A 20,338-nucleotide genomic window follows, 5' to 3' on the forward strand; every position below is an offset into this window, starting at 1 on the left:
GATGCTTGGCAGACACAACTAATAATGATAGATGAAGAAAGATTACATCAGAGTTAAGACCTAGTGCACTTTTGGGGGGGAATGGGGGCTCATCCAAGCCATAAATTTATTGATAGAAACAGTACAAATTTCAAACCAAACAGCAGTTACATTTTTGAAACACACACACACACAAAGGGGGGAGTGTTCCTTTGTTTTCAGATGGTTACATTGTTAATTCTATAATAGCATTTACAGTATCATTACTGTTGTTCTTCGAGGCCCAACTGCCTTTGCTCTTGATACATTTGCTTGCTACATGATCAATTCTATGTCCTTAACTTCCACACCTCTTTCATCAACCTCTTCCTCTTCACTCTCCTCTTGCACAGTTGGAGTTTGTGTGTTTTCTTGAATGTTCGAGACTGCCTCACCTTGAACTTTGAACTTCTCAGCAGCTGCTAGCTGTGCTTGCTGAGCTAAATCCTCCATCTTGGCTTCCCCCAAAACTATGTAAGCATCAGAAGCAGGGCTCTTGTAGCCACCTGGCTTTGTGATGACAAAGAGGATATTCTTAGATTTCCGGATAGTGACTCTAGTAGCCCCGGTGACTTGCCGGAGACCCAGTTTGGACATAGCCTTGCGTGCCTTCTTTTCACTCGGACTCTGCTTTGCTTTCCTGACTGGTTCCTCATCGATTTCAGCTGCCGCTGCCAACTTGTTGTGGGGACTCCTGCTCCTCGAGCTCTGGTACTGACTCATCACTGTCAGATTCTCTTCCAGGTCCTGTCTCAGCCTGGGGCTGTGGCAACTCCTGCTCAGTGGCAGGGGCGGTTTCTGGGGCTTCACTGGGCATTTCGTATAAGGGACCTGGAGCCAAGATGACCTAGTACACTTTTACAGCGACCAGATGAAATGAGAATGGGCTTAGTCAATGCTGCAGTAACAAGTCAGCTTTCAAAATTCTGTGGTCTAATCCTCGCTCACTGTCGACAAGGCAGTCCGCCTCGATTTTGTGGCACTGCTGTGTGAAACACATGGCCCCCAAGGTTGCTACAGAAGTGGACTGGAGAGTCGGAGGAAAATGCATCAACTCTTACCTGCCTTGTCACCTCCTCATAGTCCTGTGGTCAGAATAACTCACATCGCTCCAAGCCAGCTGCAAAGGATGCTGGGAAATATCAGAACCACATGGGTCTCAGGGTGAGTACTAACTCTTTCCACAGTTATTGTCTCTGGTTAGTCCCGCAGACATAGTTTGGCCTTAATGAATGAACATTATTGACATTTTTGTCTTGTGTCTAGACCTCATTTCTTTCTTAAATAACATTCAGGTACTTAAGTTTATAACATGTATAAGTGAACATCCCATATATTTTAGTCTGCAATGCTTTCCTACATGTGTATATTTTTCTTTTATCAATAGTACTTTACAGTCTATACCATTGGGTTCATTGATGATACTAATAGTAGAATTACCAATTGTTTCAAGGAGGTCACTTACATTATTTCTCAACAGTGGATACTGCTGCCTCTGAAGTGGAGCAGGAACAAACAGACAAACAGTAAAGTGGAGTAGGGAAACACACATCTATAAATAACTTTAGATATACAAATGGACTATGAACAGGGATATGAGTCGTCTTGCCTTCAGACAGCATGCATTGGAAGTGGATTACGACTGATAATTATGGTAAAATATATCATACTACCATGTGTTTTCCCTTTTGACTAATCTTTTACTTGTTTTAGTTTGTATTATCTTATGCTTTCTTTTGGATTGAGGTTTTCTGTGTTTTATTTTGTTGTCTTTTAAAAAAATGACTATGTAAAATTCACGATAGGTAAATCTATACAATGATAACTAGATCATGGTTCTTTAGGGGTATGGCAGGGAAGGTTGGGGGTAATGAGGAGCTAATAATAATGAATACAAGAATGAAGAAAATAAAACAAACAAAAATAATGAAGAAAATGTGTTGGTGATGATTGGACAACTCTTTTTATATCTATTTGAATTATTGAATGATATGATACACGAATTATATGTCAAGAAAACTGTTAAAAGAAGTCATCATCTATACTTAACCAACAGATATTTCCTAAGAGCTAAGAACAGTCAGGATGTGCTTCCCAGGGAAGGGAGAATTTGTTTTTTATGTTAAACTTCTGGCTTGAATAATTAGACAAAAGGCAGTAAAAATGTAGTTGGTGCACTCAAATGATATTTTAGGAGTTTAACCAAGAAATTGTTCCAGTTGGTTGGGAGCACTGCATTAGAGCAAGATTGGAGAAGTCCTCCGTGGCTAGCCAAGGAGTTTGGACTAATGTAGGAAGTGGGGTCTCTGGAAAACTTTTGAGCTAGAGATGGACCTGATCAAAGTCAAGTTTTCAGGAAGTTCAATGTGGCAGCAATCCGTACGTTGGCTCTCAAAGTCTCCTCGCAAGTATCCAGCTGACCTCATCCATGCTCTTTGGAGGACTTCCGTTTCCGGTCAAATGGCAGGATAGAAAGCCTGGGAAGAGAACTCTCACTGCAAAACCCCTCAGATATGTTATTATTGTTAGGTGCTATCCTCACGGCTGATGCTATGTTTGAACCTTTTGTTGGAGCCACTGAGTAAATGCACCCTGTTGACATTTGTGTGCATGTGTGTATATGCGCGTGTGTGCGCTGCCCCTCTCCTTTACCAAAGAGCCCTGGTAGTGAAGTGGTTAACAACTCAACTTCTAACGGAAAGTTTGGTGATTTGAACTTACCGGCTCTTCCGAGAAGGAAAGATGTTGCAGTCCGCTTCTTTCTTTTTCTCTTCTTTCTTCTTTCTTATCCCATGTCGAGCATGTGAGGTGATTGAAAACATCGGGGCTTGGGTCTGGAGCCCCTTAGTCCTTAAAGTGACACCTTTACTTTTTCAAACACTTTAAAAGGGTGTTTTGTAGCAGGTTTACCTAATGCAACATGCCATTGGGTTCCTTGACCGCTGCTCCCTGGGCGCCTCAGAAATCAGGAGGGGCAAGTCTAGTGGCAGTGGTGGCTCATGTGCACTCAGCAGGTCTGGGTTAGCTCAGCCCAAGAACAGGTTTGCCATGGCTGAGCTCCAGAGGTTCTCCCTCTCCAGTAAGTGTGTGCCCTTGTCTAGGAAGCACCTTTTGCCACAGTCCAAGTTCTCCAGAAACATGGCGAGTGGGATGGCTGCCAGGATTCTTGACTAGACTACTCTCCTGGGTGTTTCTAGTTCTACCTGTCCAAGAACACCTACCCACAGCTAAGTGAGAAGATCGAGGCCCATGTATGCTGCTGATTCTCTGCCTTCAAGTCTCTCCGTAAATTTCATACAGACTTTACATCATCTGTTAGTGTCGGTATATTTGTGCCCTGAAATGCTGGTTAACATATTGAAGCTTTTAGAAAAATGTGTGTCCAAGCTGGCAAATATAGGGAAATCCCCAATGGCCAGTCCTTGTGTATAATAAGCTGTGAGAGGCTGTGCACAGCTGCAACCAACAAGTAATTGATTTCCAGAATATGTAAAGAACTCTTAAAAACCAGGAAGGAAAAGACTAGCAATCCAGTGAAGTAATGGAACTAAGTGGTGATGATTAATGATTGTTCACATGACACACAAAAATGGACACAATGAGACATTTTATGCTTCCTGATAGTAGAACAAACTACCACTTACAGGATGTGCTGGTCAAAGTTTGATGCTGAATCTGATCAAGAAATTAATCTATTGCATTGGGCAAATCTCCTGCAAAAGACCTTTTAAAAGTCATTGGAAGCTGTAAAATTGTGGGATTCTTTTTCCTATGTTAAGTAAGTATAGTCCTCTAAAGAGAAATTCCCCTCATCATTTGGTTATCCTGAGATGCAATTTTCATAGGAGACTATCAATCTTAAGATTTTTAGCAATGTAAAAACCATAATGGTTTTATTTGATTTCTTTGAGTATCTTTCCATAGTTAGTCCATGTTATTTTCTTCTGTGTTTTGCCAGTTTTTGTCTCTTGTCCATATCTTCACTGGATAACCACTGTGATGGTTGAATTTGTATGTCAAATGATGCCCCATTGCTTGGTTAAACACTGGATGCCACTCTAAAGGGATTTGCATATGGTTAGAATTTAAATCAATTGACCTAAGTAAAGTGGATTGCCCTTTATAATGGGGTGGGACTCATTAATTAGTAGAAGATCTTACAAGCAAAAACCGAAGTTTACCAAGAAAGTAGGATTCTACCTCAAGACTATAAATGGACATCCTGCTGGAATTTCTAGCCCATCATCTGACCTACTGATTTCAGATACAAGATTGCTGTAATTCATAGTCAATTTCATATTTATATATACATATATATATACACATACACACACATAGATTGTTTATATTGTATATGGAGCTCTGGTGGAGTAGTGGGTAAGCGTGGGACTAACTATTTACTGCTCACTGCTAAGTGCAAGGTCAGAAGTTTAAAATCACCAGAAACTCCTCAGGAGAAAGATGGGGCTCTCTACTCTCTTAAGTAGCTCTACATGTCAGTGAGTTATTGTATATGTATATGAGCCCTGGTGGTGTCTTGATTACATGTTGGCTGCAGTTAGAAACCACTAGCATCTCCTTGGAAGAAAGACTGTGCTTTCAACTCCCATCAACAGTTACAGGCTCAGAAACTCACTGGGGACTGCTATCAGTCAGCATCGACTCGACAGCAGTGAGTTTGGCATTATATATATGTATGTGGATATGGATGAGTGTGTATGTGCATGTGAAAGTATATATGACTCATTAATAACTTGTAATATACAGATGATATAGCCTTGTTTGATGAAAACTAAGAGAACTTGAAGTACTTACTATGAAGAACAAAGACCATAATATTTAATATGGATTTTACACCCCAACATAAAGCAAAAATCCTCACAACTGCACCAATTTCTTTATGACAAATGAAGAAAAAATTAAAGTTGTCAAGGATTTCATTTTACTTGGATCCATAATCAACATCATGGAAGTCAAGAAATCCAATGACATATTACATTGGGCAAATGTCCTGCAAAAACTTCTTTAGAGTATTAAAGAGCAGAAACATCACCTCGGGGATCAAGGCGTGCCTGACCCAAGCCAAGGTATTTTCAATCATCTCGTGTGCATCTGAAAGTTGCACACTGAATAAGGAAGGCCCCAGAAATGGATGCATTTGAATGATGGTCTTGGCAAGGAATATCGAAGAGATCATGGACTGTCATAAAAAGAGAACAAGTCTCTTTTGGCAGAAGTACAGCCAGAATGCTCCTGAGAAGGGAGGATAGCAGCACCTCGTCCCACACACATTGCACATGTTGCCAGGAGGGACCAGCTCCCGGAGAAGGACGTCATGCCTGGTAATGTAGAGTGTCGTCCAAAAAGGAGACTCCTCGAGGAGATGGATGGATACATTGACTGCAGTGATGTGCTCAGATATAGTAACAATTATGAGGATGGTGCAGGGACAAGGAGTGTTTCCTTCTGAGTACATAGGATCCTATGAATAGGAACTGACTTGAAATCACCTAACAATAATCAATTACACACACACACACACACACACATATACGCGCGCGCAAAACCAAACCCAACCCAAGTTGATTCTGACTCATAACAACCCTATATAGGATTTCTGCTATTGTAAATCTTTATGGGAGCAGGCAACCTCATCCCGCCCCCCTACCCCCCGAGTGGCTAGTACATTTGAACCTCCTACCTTGGATATAGCAGCTCAATAGCTATCTCGAAGTGCCACCAAGCCTCCATCTTTAAGTGTTTATTAAATAAATTATAAGGGGAAAAGGCTTTTGCTTATTTAGACCCTGACTTTAGCAAATAATAAAACAAAAAAATGATGAGACGATTGAGGAAATTTGAACATTAATTGGATATGTCCTAAGATTAAAGGAGTCCTTGTTTTAGGTGAGATAGCGATATTCCTTATATTTTAAAAGAGTTCTGAAACAGGAACCCTGTGAGGGAACTGGAAATGTTCTAGATCTTCATTTGGTGGTGGCTATACAGGTATGTCCAAATACAAAAATTCACCACTCATCCAACTGTGGCCCGAAGATTCGCATACTTTCCCGCATGTTTTGCCTCACGATTTTAAAGGCTGACTCCTCCTCTTTTAAGGCTGCATTCTGACATTTCAACAGATGAAGTGACGCCACAGTGGGCATTGCATTAATAAAAGCCCAAAATGGACCATGTAAAATTGGCCATGAGCTTGTAATTGTTGAATGGTTCATAATATTATTCATGTACATGTTTGATATTGTCCATAACTTGGAGGTTTGTTTTTAATTTTATAATTAAAAAGAAATGTCTGGCAAGACAGTGTTGCCAAGAATCTGGAGCCATGTAAGTCCTCCCACACCGCTGTTCAGAAAGTGAATTGCCAACGGCACAGTGAGATCCGTGAGCTGGGAAAACTGAAGAACCGTGTGTCCTGCAGCTCGAGATCACACTCAGGGCGCCGACTCTTGAGCATGTACAAGCAGAGACAAATCTATCACATGGCGGAATTCCACACAAGAATGAGAGAGAGTCTTCTAAACCCTTACCAACCTGCACGGATTTCATAAAGCGATGAGCAAAGGCTCAACAAGTTGTAGACGTTTCTGACAGTAATATTGGCAGATGTGGTCGAGTTGGTTCCATCTCACCAGAATTGCATCTCAGGGTTCGCAGGGCTGTGGGTTTTGGGAAGCGGATCACCAGCCCTGTCTTCTAAGACTCCTGAGAGTGGGTTCCAGTCACCCAATTTCTGACTAGTAGTTGGATGATTACCTGTTTTCACTCCCAGGCAGCTTACTACAGTTATATCATTAATTAAATGTTCAAACTAGGCAAGAGAGAAGCCTATATTTTAAGGGTGTATATATATGCAATAAAAATACAAGTGAAAGTGAGTGAATGATAAACACAGAGACATGTAAGGGGGAGGGACTTCTGGGTGCTTCAAAGGGCCTGATAATATTATATTTCCTAAACTGAATGGTGAGTATACAGTTTATAGAACGGTATGCCCCTCTTAAAGGTTACATACAACTTGCATGTGTAGAAATATATTGTATTGAAATGATTTTTAAAAACCATTTTCTGTTGTTTCCAGCAACTTTCGAGTCTGGTTCGTAGGGGGTGGTATGGTGGTATAGTGCAAAGAACAGAGTAAGAATCAGTTGCCGTCAATATGATTCCAACTCACAGCATCACTTTGGGCAGAGTCGAAGTGCTCCATCGGGTTTCCAAGTTTGCAATCTGTGCAAAAGCAGGCTGCCGCACCTTCCTCCTTCAGCGTGGCCGCTGCGTTCAAACGGCTGACTTTATGTTAACAGTTGAACACGTCAACCACTGTGCCACGAGGGCGCCCTCAAGGCAGGGCAATTTTGGACATCTGGGTTTTGAGATCCAGTTGTGCCAATAAGCAGATCTGTGACCTTGCCAAATCACTTCTCTGAACCCCCCAACCAATCAATCAACCAACCAAACTCACGGCCATGGAGTTGATGATAACTCATAGTGACCCTGTAGGACAGGGTGGAGCAGTCCCTGTGGGAGTAGAAAGCCCCGTCTTTCTCCCAGAGAGTGGCTGATGGTTTTGACTTCCAAACTATATTTTTCAGGAGATTAGTTTCAAGATATGTTGATAGATAGATCTATACGGAGACAAAAAAGTTTTGTAATAAAAATTAGTTTGGGGAACTCTAGATCAGAGAATATTAAAGGATTTACAGGTGCTTTTAACATTCAATTGTGAGTTGTGACTCTACAAAAGGGGAATTAAGAATTTCCCCAGCACTGCACCACCGCGCATGCAGCACTTCTTCAGGAAAGGACTCGTTCAGAAAATTGTGAAATAGCTGTTTTCTAAGATCTCTTTCTATGACTTTCAAATAACCCCAATTGAAGGATATACGAAGGGGCTTTTAAAAGTCCATGGGAATTCTGTTATTTTCTTTTTTAAAAAATCCCACCAAACTTTAGTTACATTACAAACTTTTATATAGCATTTGTGAAATGCCAGATGCCATTTTTAGTACTTTATATAATTGCTTCCTTTTGTCATTATCTTTCCATTTCATTTTCCCATGACATTTTTGAAGCCGCTGGAGAAAGACAGACAGCGTGTTGTGATAGTGGGTGGTTGGTTGAGGCAGGGGTGATGGCCTCTCGCAGTAGTACCAGTGGACCAGGGAAGGAGAGGCGTCTTCAGGCAACATCCCAAAGAAACGGTGAAGCAGAGCGGTGGGCAAGACCATCTCGGCCTGGGGAAAGCCACACTGAAGCCAGTCAAGCAAAAGTGCCGCGTTTGACATCTGCGGCAACGATCAGTCGGCCACACCGGGCCTGGCGGTGGCTTTGTACTTCATAGGATATTTTTAGAACAGGCAGGTCTCTGACAACTCCCCAGGTCCAATTCTTGCATTTGCACGTGGGCATATTGTGTTACAGTTCAGGTGACTTCGTCAAGGTCACATAGCTCGTTGGTGTAAAAGCAGAACAGTCAGGTCTTCTGGGTCCCAGATCAGTCACTGCATCCTGACACCCTACGTCTGCAGTGTCGCGTGAGCACCTTCCTGAGGACGGAGTGTTATGTTCTGGTCTGCGGCCCACAAGGTCAGCAGTTCCAAACCACCAGCCACTCCAAGGTTGGAAGATGCTGCGGGGGGTGGGGGTGGGGTGGGGGAGGGGTGGGGTGGGAGCCTGGCTCCGAGTAGGAATCCACTCGAGAGTATCGTTAAATGATGATTTGGTACCAGACAGCATTCTAAAAGCCAGGCAGGTATCATGAAATCAAATGTCCACGATCCAAAAAGGCATGGCTTCTCTTACCTGCGGTAGCAGCCTATGCTTTCATATATTTTGTGATTTGACCCTCACAACACTCGGAAGAAAGTATTCCAGAAATAATTTCTCTAAATCAGATTAAGAAATACATGTCTCTTGGAGCAAATAGCTCAGGAGTGACAGAAACAAAACTGGAACCCAGGATTCTTTATTTTCATAACAAGACTCCTTCCCTTGAATTACATTGAATTTCCATGCATTGGCCAGTCCAATATCTTGACTCAAAATGCCGGCTAATGAAACATTTCCAATGGGAATAGGCCTGCAAATCCTCATTGGTTTCAGCTGGCGGGGAGCCCGTGTTTAGCCCCTGCGGCTCCTCAGCAAGTCGAGCGGGGTCGAATGGTGCACTTTAGAACACTCAAGAAGGCCCCATATCGGATACGTTTATTAAGGTTGCTTTATTGGGTTTTATTTTAGACTTAACCAGTGGTTTCTATTTTAGTTAACTACATTAACCAGAATGCTTGGTGTATCTTGTCCAACTGAATGCACATCTTGAAAGCATCCTAGTGTAGCCCAGCCATCAACAATAGCATCAAAACTTGTTTGGTTTTATTTACACAAGCTCTCCTCCTCATTACCAAAAGTTGAAAGCAATCAAGATGGTCTTCAATAGGTGACTGGATAAACAAACACTGCGCGTTTAAGATATGGCCGAAACTTAAATGCACAATGCTAAGGGAGAGAAGTTGGTTTGAAAAGCTATGTATCATATGATTCCCACTATGGAACACTGTGGAAAAGGCAACACTATAGAATAAACTAACCAGAAGGCAGAACTGTAGAGACCATAAAAAGATCAGGGGCTTCAGGAGTGTGGGAAGGTGGAAGAGGAAGGGATAGTTGGAGCGCAGGACATGCGCAGGGCAGTGAAATGATGTTGTGTGATACTGAAGTGCCGGACCCATGACATGGTACATTCACACAGCCAGTGCATAGTTACAGAACTATGTAACATGGAGAGTGGACTCTAATTAAACTGTGGACTTTATAATAATGTTTTGATATTAGTTCATCAGTTGTAACAAATGCACCACACTAAGTGCATGATCTTATCAACAGGCTAAACCTTGGGACAGGCGAGAGAAAATATAAGTACTGTTTCTATTTTCTGCTTACCTTTTATGTAAACTGCTTTTAAAAAACAGTCCATTAATTTTTAAAAAGTGGCAGCCACATTTTTTCAGAGACATCAGGATAGTGGGAAGAGCCCACTATGTCTCCCCCTCATCAAGGGGCACCAAGTGGCCTGGTCTGGGGTGATGACTTTTACTCTTTCAGAAAGCAGGGACCAGCAGGTTAGCAGGACCACCTAAGCTTAGCAGAAAAAAAGTAATAATAACACCACAGAGTCGTTGAAAAATCAAATTATCATTGCAACCACAGTCCAGAACACCTATACAGTATACAGAGGTGATTTCTTTCTAAAATAAAATATTTGAAAAGAAGCCAAAGCCTCCTTTCATAATAGACAAAATGGTCAGGATGAAAATTTCTCCCCATACTAAGACACAGGAAAACCTTAAGTTAAACGAGAAAAGACAACTCGTGCCAACACCGACGTACACCAACCAACTCACAGAGATATCAAGCCACCCATCATGAAAATGCTCCACTAAATATAAATGCTCATGAAGCAAATGAAAATTAGCACTTCTCAGAAAAAAATACAGAGAAGCAAGGGGAAATGATAGAACTGAAAAATACAAGACTGGGAAAATTTTTAACTTGCCAAATGAGCTTGTGAGGATGGACCAGTAAACTTGTAAATTAAACCCATATAATTTACTCAATCTGAGCAAGTGAGATAAAATATTATGGAGGGGGCGGATGACAAAAGTCTCAGAAACCTGTGGGGGCAATAGCAAAAGATCCAATATGTGTAGCACTGGAGCCCCAGAAGGGGAGGGAAAGAGAGTGACTTATTTGAAAAAATGAAGGCTAAAGAAAAGAAAGAAAAAGGCTGAAAACTTCTAAAATTTGACTAAAGACTCCAAAAACTCTATACTTTGACTCTGACACACCGTGATCCTATAAGATGGAGTAGAACTGCCCATGTGGATTTCTGAGATTGTAAACTTTTTTATTAAATACTTTTATTAGGGGGCTCTTACATCTCTTATCACAATCCATACATTCATCCATTGTGTCAAGTATATTTGTACACATGCAGCCACCATAATTTCCAAAGCATTTTCTCTCCATCTGAGCCCCTGATAACAGCTCCCCACTTTCCCCCACCCTCACGAACCCTTGATAAGTTATAGATTATTACTTTCATATCATAGAGACTGTAAATATTTATGGCAGTAGAAAAACTCCTCTTCCCTCATGGAGTGACTGGTAGAATTGAACTGCAGGCCTTGCAGTTAGCAGCCCAGTGTGTAACTCACTATGTCACCAGGGATCCCTTTGAAAGCAAAATACCCAAACTCATGGCCATTGAGTCCACTCTGGCTCATGGCGACCTTACAGGGTAAGGGTACAATTGCTCCTGTGGATTTCTAAGATTGCCTGTGAATTTCACAGGAACAGAAAGTCTCATCTTTTCCCACTTGAAAACTAAAGTCAAAAAAGAAAACTAAAGTCAAACAAACAAAAATCTTAAATGAAGTCAGAGAAGACAAGACACTACCTATAGAATTCATGGGTCCTGTCGAGTCACTCCTGATTCATAGCAACCCTGTATTATTAAGATGGCACCTCCCTCTAGGGGGACACCTATTGGGAATGGGCACTACTAATTCAAGTGACAGGAAATAAAGGAGGTTCCCAAACACAAAGGTGACGGTGAAAGAAAGACTCTTGGAGCATCAGGAAGGAAGAAAGAATATCGGAAAGATAAGATATTACAACAGCAACACACCCAAACTCACTGCCATCAAGCCAGTAAATTACAACTCATACCAACCCTAAGGGTCAGGGTAGAACTGCCCTCGTGGGCTTCTTCGACTGTAGCTCTTTGTGAGAGTGGAAACACTCAAGAGAGGGCTACATAAATAGACCTTCCTGTCCTCTGAGTTGTACATATCCTCTCTGATTCTTTGCGCAAACAATGGTAGCACATCTAATATTCAAAGCAGTGATATTTTTAGAGGGAAGAGAGCTAAAGAATTGGAATCCTGCTGTTGCATTGTGGGATCTGTACAAGGATCATGAAACAGTTGCTTCCACAGAACAAGGGATAAAATATGTGGTTCAGAATTATGAAGGGCGTGAGTTCGGCCTGTAGAGTTTCACTGTCCTTATTCGCTGTGTGCTGAATAAATACTTGGAGAAGTTGGACTAAATGAGGAAAAATGTCAACAACAACCAAAATCCACCGCCATCGAAGCAATTCTGACTCATAGCAACCCTACGGGACAGAGTGAAACTGCCCCTTTGGACTGCCAAGGCTGTGAGTCTTACAGAAACAGAAGACTCATCTTTCTCCTATGGAGCTGCTGGCGGGTTTGATTTCCCAAGCTTGAGATTAGCAGCCCGATGCAGAATCCATTACATCACCAGGGCTCCTGGGAAGGAAACTCGGAGGAAAACTCCTTAGCAAATTGAGACATGCAGATGAAAACCTCTTTCTTTGACAAAAATGAAGATAACTTGAAGCGCTTACTGATGAAGCTCAGGGGCTCCAACCTCCAGGAAAGATGATGCCTCGTTGTGTAGAAAACACATGTGTTCAGAACACATGTGAAAAAGAAACATCATGATAAATAAAGAAGAAAATGAAGCTGCCAGTGACTGTGATTCTACTTGGGTTGACAATCAATGTCCCTGGAAAGACATTGTATCAAACAATGTACTACGTAGGTCCAATCAGCTGCAAAGGAACTCTTTCCGAATCCAAAAGCAAAGATGCCACTGGATGACTAACGTGCCCCATGCCCGCCTCAGGGTGTTTTTAATCACTTTGTCTGCATGCAGAAGCTGAGTAATGAAAAAGGGAGGCCAGAGGAAATCGATGCAGTCGAACTGTGGCGTTGGTAACCCACAGTGAATGTACTGCCAGAGAAAGAACCAATCATCTTAGAAGAAACGCAATCAAAATATTCCTGAGAAGCGGAGAGGGCGAGACTCACTACGGCGCACTGATTTTGGATACATCATCAGGGGAGATCGATCCCTGGAAGAGGATCTCTGTCTGGGCAAGAACAGGGTCAGTGAACAGGGGAGAATCTCCAATGAAGTGGATTGACACAATAGCCAAGAGGATGAGCTCAGGCAGCCCCAGACTCGGGCCGATGATGCGGTCCAGGAGGGTTTCACTTTGTTATAAGGCTGCTGTGAACCGGACCTAAAGAGATCTAAATGTAAGTCAGCGTCTATGCTTCACTCGGAGGGGGAAAATGTTGACACCAGGACAGATGTATAGTGTAACACTTCGATCAACCATTACGGAAACGGTGTAAAGAGATACACCAGAAACGTTATGAGCAAAGCAAGATGAGACCCGGATTCATATCCATCCAAGCAAGCAAAGGGAAACAGAGGAGTGACAATTAGAGGAAACAAGTGGAAAATAAACAATAACACGAATGTCAAGAATTACCTTAAATGTACATACTATAAATTAGGGTTGGGGTTTAGCCGGTTCACAGAACCAATAACCTAATTTTTTGTTGAGTTCAGCCAACTGGTTGTTAAAATGGCACTTGTAATCAGGGGTCTTTCAAATTTATATTTCTTACTTTTTTTAACACTGTTTGGTGCAATAGTGTATTCTAGTGCTCATATTAATGTTCATTACATTGATAGGTATAAAAAATTAGGAGGAGGTAAAAGGGAGGTGATGTCAAGGAGTCCAGAAAGAAAAGGAATGTTTGGAAACTGATTGTGGTAGCAATTGTACAATACTGCTTGATGTGATTGAACTATGGTATGACATGATATAGGTTTTAACTCCTAATTAATAATAGAAATTTAAAAATAGATGGAACTGAGCTTGTAATATTTATTTACTCATCTCATAAAACTCATTATAATGTGGATGAAATACAACATTTGTGTTCCCTTGTATTTGTTAGCTCAGTAAACAAACACAGAACATAAAGAGAAAAGGTGCCAAACAACCAGGGAGTGACACATTGTCATTTGTGTTATGCCCCAAATTGCCACAACACAGTATGAGTGAATTATGCAATTCCTGAAAGGTTGGAGGAGCCAAAAATATTGTTAGAACAATTGCTGTTAAGTGCAGCAGAAGCAGAAAGGGGTTTTTCAAAGGTGAACTTACTATGTTCAGAGAAGAGAAGTCACCTGTTTCTAATAGATCCAAGCAATGCTACTGTCTAACTGGCTACCTCGTCCAAAGGAATGGGAAGAAGACAATGAATGAAAGAACAATAAAACAGAAACAAGGAAGGAGCTGCAACACCACCTCTGAAGTGTAAAAGCATGGAAGACATAGCACACTGCTAATAGCACTGGGATCCCTTCCTCCTGTGTTGCATGTTTTATTTCTGACAAAGTGCTGAGTCTATTTGTAATATACAGGTTTGGAGCCCCAAATACGTCTGGAGCTAGTTAGATGGAATTTTCTCCATTTTAAGATGGGTACATCTGATTTTTTTTGACTTCTAATGTACAACTCAAAGCAGGGATTTTAATTTTACATTTCTGGCGATGCTTAATTTCCTTTGATTTGTCATGTGCAATCCTGTAATTTTGGGTTTGCTTCCAATCTTTTGACTTCATGCTTCTTGACATAACCGGTTTACCTTGAAAATAGTCCAGTGCTTTGTAAAAGTGTCCATATAAGGAGTAATTCACAGCAGTGCCTCCAAAGTCCCCTTGTCCGTCAGTAGTCATTTGCCAAGCATTACTTTGCTGTTCTTGAATCTCTTGTTTTTATTTCTGAAATTACATTAAAGGCTAATGAGTGGAATGAATTAAAATAGCTTGTGAAAAACTGATTCCCCTGAACAACCGTCTCACGAGCTACAGCCTCTTTTAAAATATCAGAGGTTAGGCCCTATTTCATATTTCATAATAAGAACTCATTCTATGATGTTAACAATGCTCTAAAATAGATTGCTATTATTACCCTAGTTTTATAGATGAAGAAACTGAGCAGAGATAACGGACTTGCTCACATACACACTTTGTAAGTAAGGAAGCTAGGATTTGAACCCAGGAAATCTGGCTTTCCCTCTTTGCCCGTCAGTATGTTGTATTGTGGTGGCTTGTGTTTTTGTCTGATTCTGGAAGTCATGTGATCAGTAGTTCAAATACCAGCAAGGGTGCCTATCACGGACGAATTTCAGTTTAACTTCTAGAAGAAGACAGACTAGGAAGAAGGTTCTGGCAGTCTCCTTCTGAAAACAACAAGCCGCTGGGTAGCAGTGGGCTATTGTGTGTCTCCGGTTGGGAGATACTCATCATACAGCCGGAGAAGGGCTGCCTTCTGAAAGTACAGTCGACCTTGATGACGTGTGCTGCAGAAAGCCTTCAGGATCTTCATTTGCTGATGTAGCATGACCCAAAAGGAAGAGAAAATGTATCCATCCATTGGTAACCAGAATGTGAAGTGTGTGAAATATGAATGAAGAAAAGCTGTAAATGGTCAAAATTAACTCTAATGCTTAAAGATTAACACCCTAGGCGTTAATGTACCAAAACGAACTGCTATGGGCCATTTTGAATCAGACATTCATATCATCTACCGCTTTGATAATGATAAATTACAGAGGAATGGTCCTTGGACAAGAGAACCCCTGGTGGCTCAGTGCTAGCGCTTTGGACTGCAATCTGCATGGTCCGCAGTTTGAAACCACTAGCTGCTCCATGGGAGAAAGAGTGGGCTTTCTACTCTCATAAACAGTTGCAGTCTTAAAACTCACCAGGAAGTTCTAGCTTGCTCAATATCTCCCAGTGAGACGGGATCAGCTCAGTGACAATAAGTGTGGTTTTGTTTGGTTTTTTTTGGTGTCTTGTCAGTTGTCCAAAAGAATTTCAGTATCAGCGCTCTCAGTGTAATGTTTTGTTTATAAAAAATACTGTTTCAAGATCTATCTTGAAGTACACTGGTATCAAGAGTATGGTAATATCCATAAGTCTACAAGAAAATGAGTTAATACAACTATTGTTTTTTCAAATTTATGCTGGAGTCACTGATGCCATAGATGGAGAAGTTGATATTTACCAACTTTTGCAGTTTGACATTGATCATACACACGATCAAGCTGCATTGGCAATTATTGGTGACAGCAATATGAAAGTTGGAAGGAAGAAGTATTGGGGGATGGAAAGATGTCCTGAAAAATAGAAACAACGCAGAAGACAAATGACCTACTCATGGCAAATGATTTTTTTCCAGCAACTATGCACATGGACCTTACCAGATGGAGTAGAAAGGAATCAACTGGACTATGAAGAGATGATGGAGAAGCTCAATGTCTTCAATCAAAGCAAGATCAAGGGACAAATGTGGTACAGACCATCATTGCTCATGTGAAAATTCCCACTGAAGTTGAAGCAAATTAGAACAAAACCATGGGAGCCAAATATGACCTTACATGTATTCCACCTGAATTTAGAGATCATCTAAAGAATAGATTTGGCTCATTAAATACTAATGACTGACCATAGCCAAGTTGTGGGTGACATCAAGGACAAAGTGCATGAAGTAAATGAAAGTGAAGGGAAAAAACAAACAAATAAACCAAACCGAAATGGATGTCAGAAGAGACAGGGACTATTCTAAATGGAGAATAGCTACAGTGAATGGAAGGAATGATGAAGTTAAAGATGAAGAGAAGGCTTCAAAGGGCCACTCATGAAAACAAAGTAAAGCATGTTAACAAAATGTGCAGAGATCTGGTGTTAGAAAACCTATAAAAGGAGTTGAGAATGCTCAGCATTTCTGAAGAACTATTCAAGCAGGAACTGCAGTGTTAAAAGACTCTAAGACAAAATATTAAGTGATGTCAGAAGGATCAAAAAAGAAAATGGAAAGAACACAGAATCACTGCCAAAATAACTGGTTAGTGTTCAACTATTTCGAAAGGTAGCATATGATCAAGAGCTCGTGGCACTGAAGGAAGAAGTCTAAGCTGCAACGAGGGCATTGGTGAAAACAAAAACAGAAAAGCAAAACTCCCGGGATTCACAGAACACCAACTAAGATCTTTCAACAAATCAGGCATTGCTGGAAGTGCTCATCAATCTATGCCAAGAAATGTGAAGCTCCATTACCTGTCTAGCACACTGGAAGAAATCATGAGAATAATTCCAAAGAAAGATGATGCGGTGCAATTCAAAACTTATCAAACAATACCATTAACATCACATCCAAATAAAATGACAATGAAGAGTATTTAAAAGCCGTTCTAGTCATACACTGACAGGGAGCAGCCAGGACTTCAAACCAGAGGCTGAGGGAGCATTGTAGGATGTTTTGTTTTGCTCTACATAGATCCTCGATGAGCTGAAAGCAATTGGACAGCACCTAACAACCAAACAACTATCCGGGTCTAGGATCTCTTGACCTCTAAGCCCTCATATATTCTGAATCGAGGTCTCTAGGGGTTCAAACATGTGAGAAAGGTGTGGCAGTGTGCTCCTGTAAAGGTTGCATCGTTGACACCTTGTTGGGTAGTTTTGCTCCGTCCTCTATAGTCCACATATGTTGGAATTCACTCAATAGCAATAGGATGAGGTCAGAAACGATTCTGAATCAGAGGCCGTGACAATTTGGTAGAGGCCTGGATACCTGATGAGGCATGGATACCTGATGAGGCAGACATGTTTGTATGAGCCTATGAAAGCCTTAAAGAGCAGGGCATCACTGCACCCAACGGTGAGGATCACAATAAACTATGGATAGTTTTGAGGAGAATGGGAATTCCAGAGCACTTCATTGTGCCCATGAGGAACCCGTACATAGATCAAGAGGCAGTTGTGTGAACAGGACAAGGGAGTACTGCAAGATTTAAACTCAGGAAAGTTGTGCGTCAGGGTTGTAGCCAATCACCATATTTATTCAATCTGTATGCTGAGCAAATCATCAAAGAAACTGGATAATATGAAGAAGAAAGTGTCATCAGATTAGAGGGAGGCTTATTAACAACCTTTGCTATGCACATGAGACAACCTTGCTTGCTGAAAATGAGGAGGACTCGAGGCACTTGCTGATGAAGATCCAAGAGAAGATCAAGACTCAGTGTGGATGACAACTCAACGTAAAGAAGACCAGAATCCTCACAACTGGATCAACAGGGAACAGCATGATAAATGGAGACAAGATTGAAGTTGTCAAGGATTGTGTCTTGCTTGGATTCACAATCAATGTTCATGGAAGCAGCTGTCAAGAGATCAAAAGGGACATGAGGGAAATCTGCTGCACAAGATCTCTTTAGAGTGTTGAAAAGCAAGGGAGTTGTTTTGAGGAATAAGATGCACCTGACCCAACCCATGATCTTTTCGATTGCCTCATATGTACATGAAAGCTGGACATTGAATAAGGCAGGCCGAAGAAGATGGATGCATTTGAATTATAGTACTGGCGAAGACTATTGACAGTACCAAGGGCTGCTATAAAGACAAATCTGTATTGGAAGAAGTATGACCAGAAAGTTCTTTTGCGGCAAGAATGGTGAGACTTTGTCTCACAAACTTTGAATAGGTTGTCAGGAGAGACCAGGCCCTGGAGAAGGCCTTCATACTTGGTAAAGCAGTAAAAGAGAGGAAGACTCCTAACGTAATGGATGGACACAGGGACTGCGACATAAGAACCATCGTGAGGGTGGTGCAGGACGGAGCTTTTATTGCCGTTGACAACTGTAGAGCCAGACTGCAGAGAGGAATGTGGCCAAGAGTCCTGATGACTGCCTCACATCTCCACTTCCTGGACGCAGAAAATGGGCACAAGAAGCTTTCCCGGAGGCAGACTTCAACTGGTGACGTTTCCCTTGGGGACGCTCGCATTTTCCTGTTTTAGGAGCTTGTCTCCCCTCCTTCAGGGCAGACTGAGTGCCAGGATGCCTTTGAGAGGGTACTGATTTCACGGGGGCAGGGTTGGATATCAGGGGAGATGCTGAACTGGTCAGCCAAGGTCTCCCGCTCTGCAGCCCACAATTGGCAGGGATGTGGGATGCCCCGCAGGTGGAAACACTCTTCCTCACCCCCCTGCCGGAGATAAACCTGCGTTGAGGGAGGCACATCTATTCAGCCTGAGCTAACAACTCAGATAGAGACTCCTCGTCTTTGGGTCGGCTCTTTTACATACAGTTTTCTCTTTACAACTGGCCTGTCCAAGTAAATAATATCCTAGTTTTATAAATGAAGAAACCAAGGCTTGGCAAACAGCCCGTCCCAAGTCACTCAGCAACTAAGTGACAGATGGAGGATTTAAACTCTAAAGTCCAAGCCTATTAACTGCCTCTTCCATCGAAGATCTTGATCCGCTGGGCTCGAGCCTTTCTGGAAGGTTTTAGCTAAGAAATACTCATAGGGGTGTTTTGCAATCTTCCAAGCAGAGCCATAAACTGGTTAGCCTTCAAGACTCCAGGGAACCTTGGGCACTGTGATAAATATAAAGGAAGATTTGGTGGGGAGAGGGGTGCAGGGGAGGGGTCTTCTCAGTGCCTCCTCTGCTTACAGTATCTATGTATGTGCCGTCTATGGGGAGCGTACCCACACCCTCCTAAGTAACAAAGTACTGGTCGTATCTTGATCTTCCTTGCTTCCCCAGAGCCTCAGTCCTCACTCTACCCTCCTGGGTTTGCATCTGTATGAGATTTTGCCATCTGCCCTGAAGAGAGGGTGTGTAGAGTGTTACCCTCTGCCCAGTTTACATAAAACACGGCTCATTATATTGTTGGTAATGATGAAACGCATTAACTCACAATGGCTTCATGCTCCCTGGCCTAAAACAGACTATGCTCAATACTACAAATTAAAAGCACTTTCCATCAACATTCAATGGTTACATAGGGATAGTAAAAAGCCAAGAGGTATTATTTGGACCTGTGTCAAATTGTCATGGGATTCGTGAAAAGGAATGGCAAACTTTGAGACTGGACAGAGACTGAGGTAAAAATAAAATCGTAGGCAGACCAACCAGTATTGTGGTGATCTCCATTTAGTATAAGGGTTCATGGAATTATACCTGAGTTTCAGCTTAAGTAGGAGCCGAGAAAGCAAATGTTTTGAGAATGATGAGGGCAACAAGTGTACAATTGTGCTCGACACAATGGGTAGATATATGGATTGTGATAGGAGTCGTACGAGCCCCCAATAAAATGATTTTTTTTTAAAAAAAGCTCTGGGCTATTACCTAGAATGTTGCTCTTCAACCCCATAACTGCTCTCTAGGAGAAAGACAGGCAGAACGCTTTCATCACGGGGCACAGATGCACAGTCGTGGGAACACTGCGGGGGCAGGTCTACTCCATCCGGGAGGATGGCTGACTTGGAAACCACGGGGAAGGCAACTCAGCAGTTTGGGGAGTGGGGTCCGTCAGTCTTCAGCTCCTCCCACCAC

General features: G+C 41.9%; 1 pseudogene; it reads right to left on the bottom strand.

Moving 5' to 3' along the window:
* Positions 1-205: 205 nt before the first annotated feature.
* Positions 206-835, bottom strand: LOC142454449 (nascent polypeptide-associated complex subunit alpha pseudogene; annotated as a pseudogene).
* Between the last annotated feature and the right edge of the window lie 19,503 nt (positions 836-20,338).

This window comes from Tenrec ecaudatus, chromosome 8, assembly GCF_050624435.1.
Source record: "Tenrec ecaudatus isolate mTenEca1 chromosome 8, mTenEca1.hap1, whole genome shotgun sequence".
Classification (NCBI taxonomy): Eukaryota; Metazoa; Chordata; class Mammalia; order Afrosoricida; family Tenrecidae; genus Tenrec; species Tenrec ecaudatus.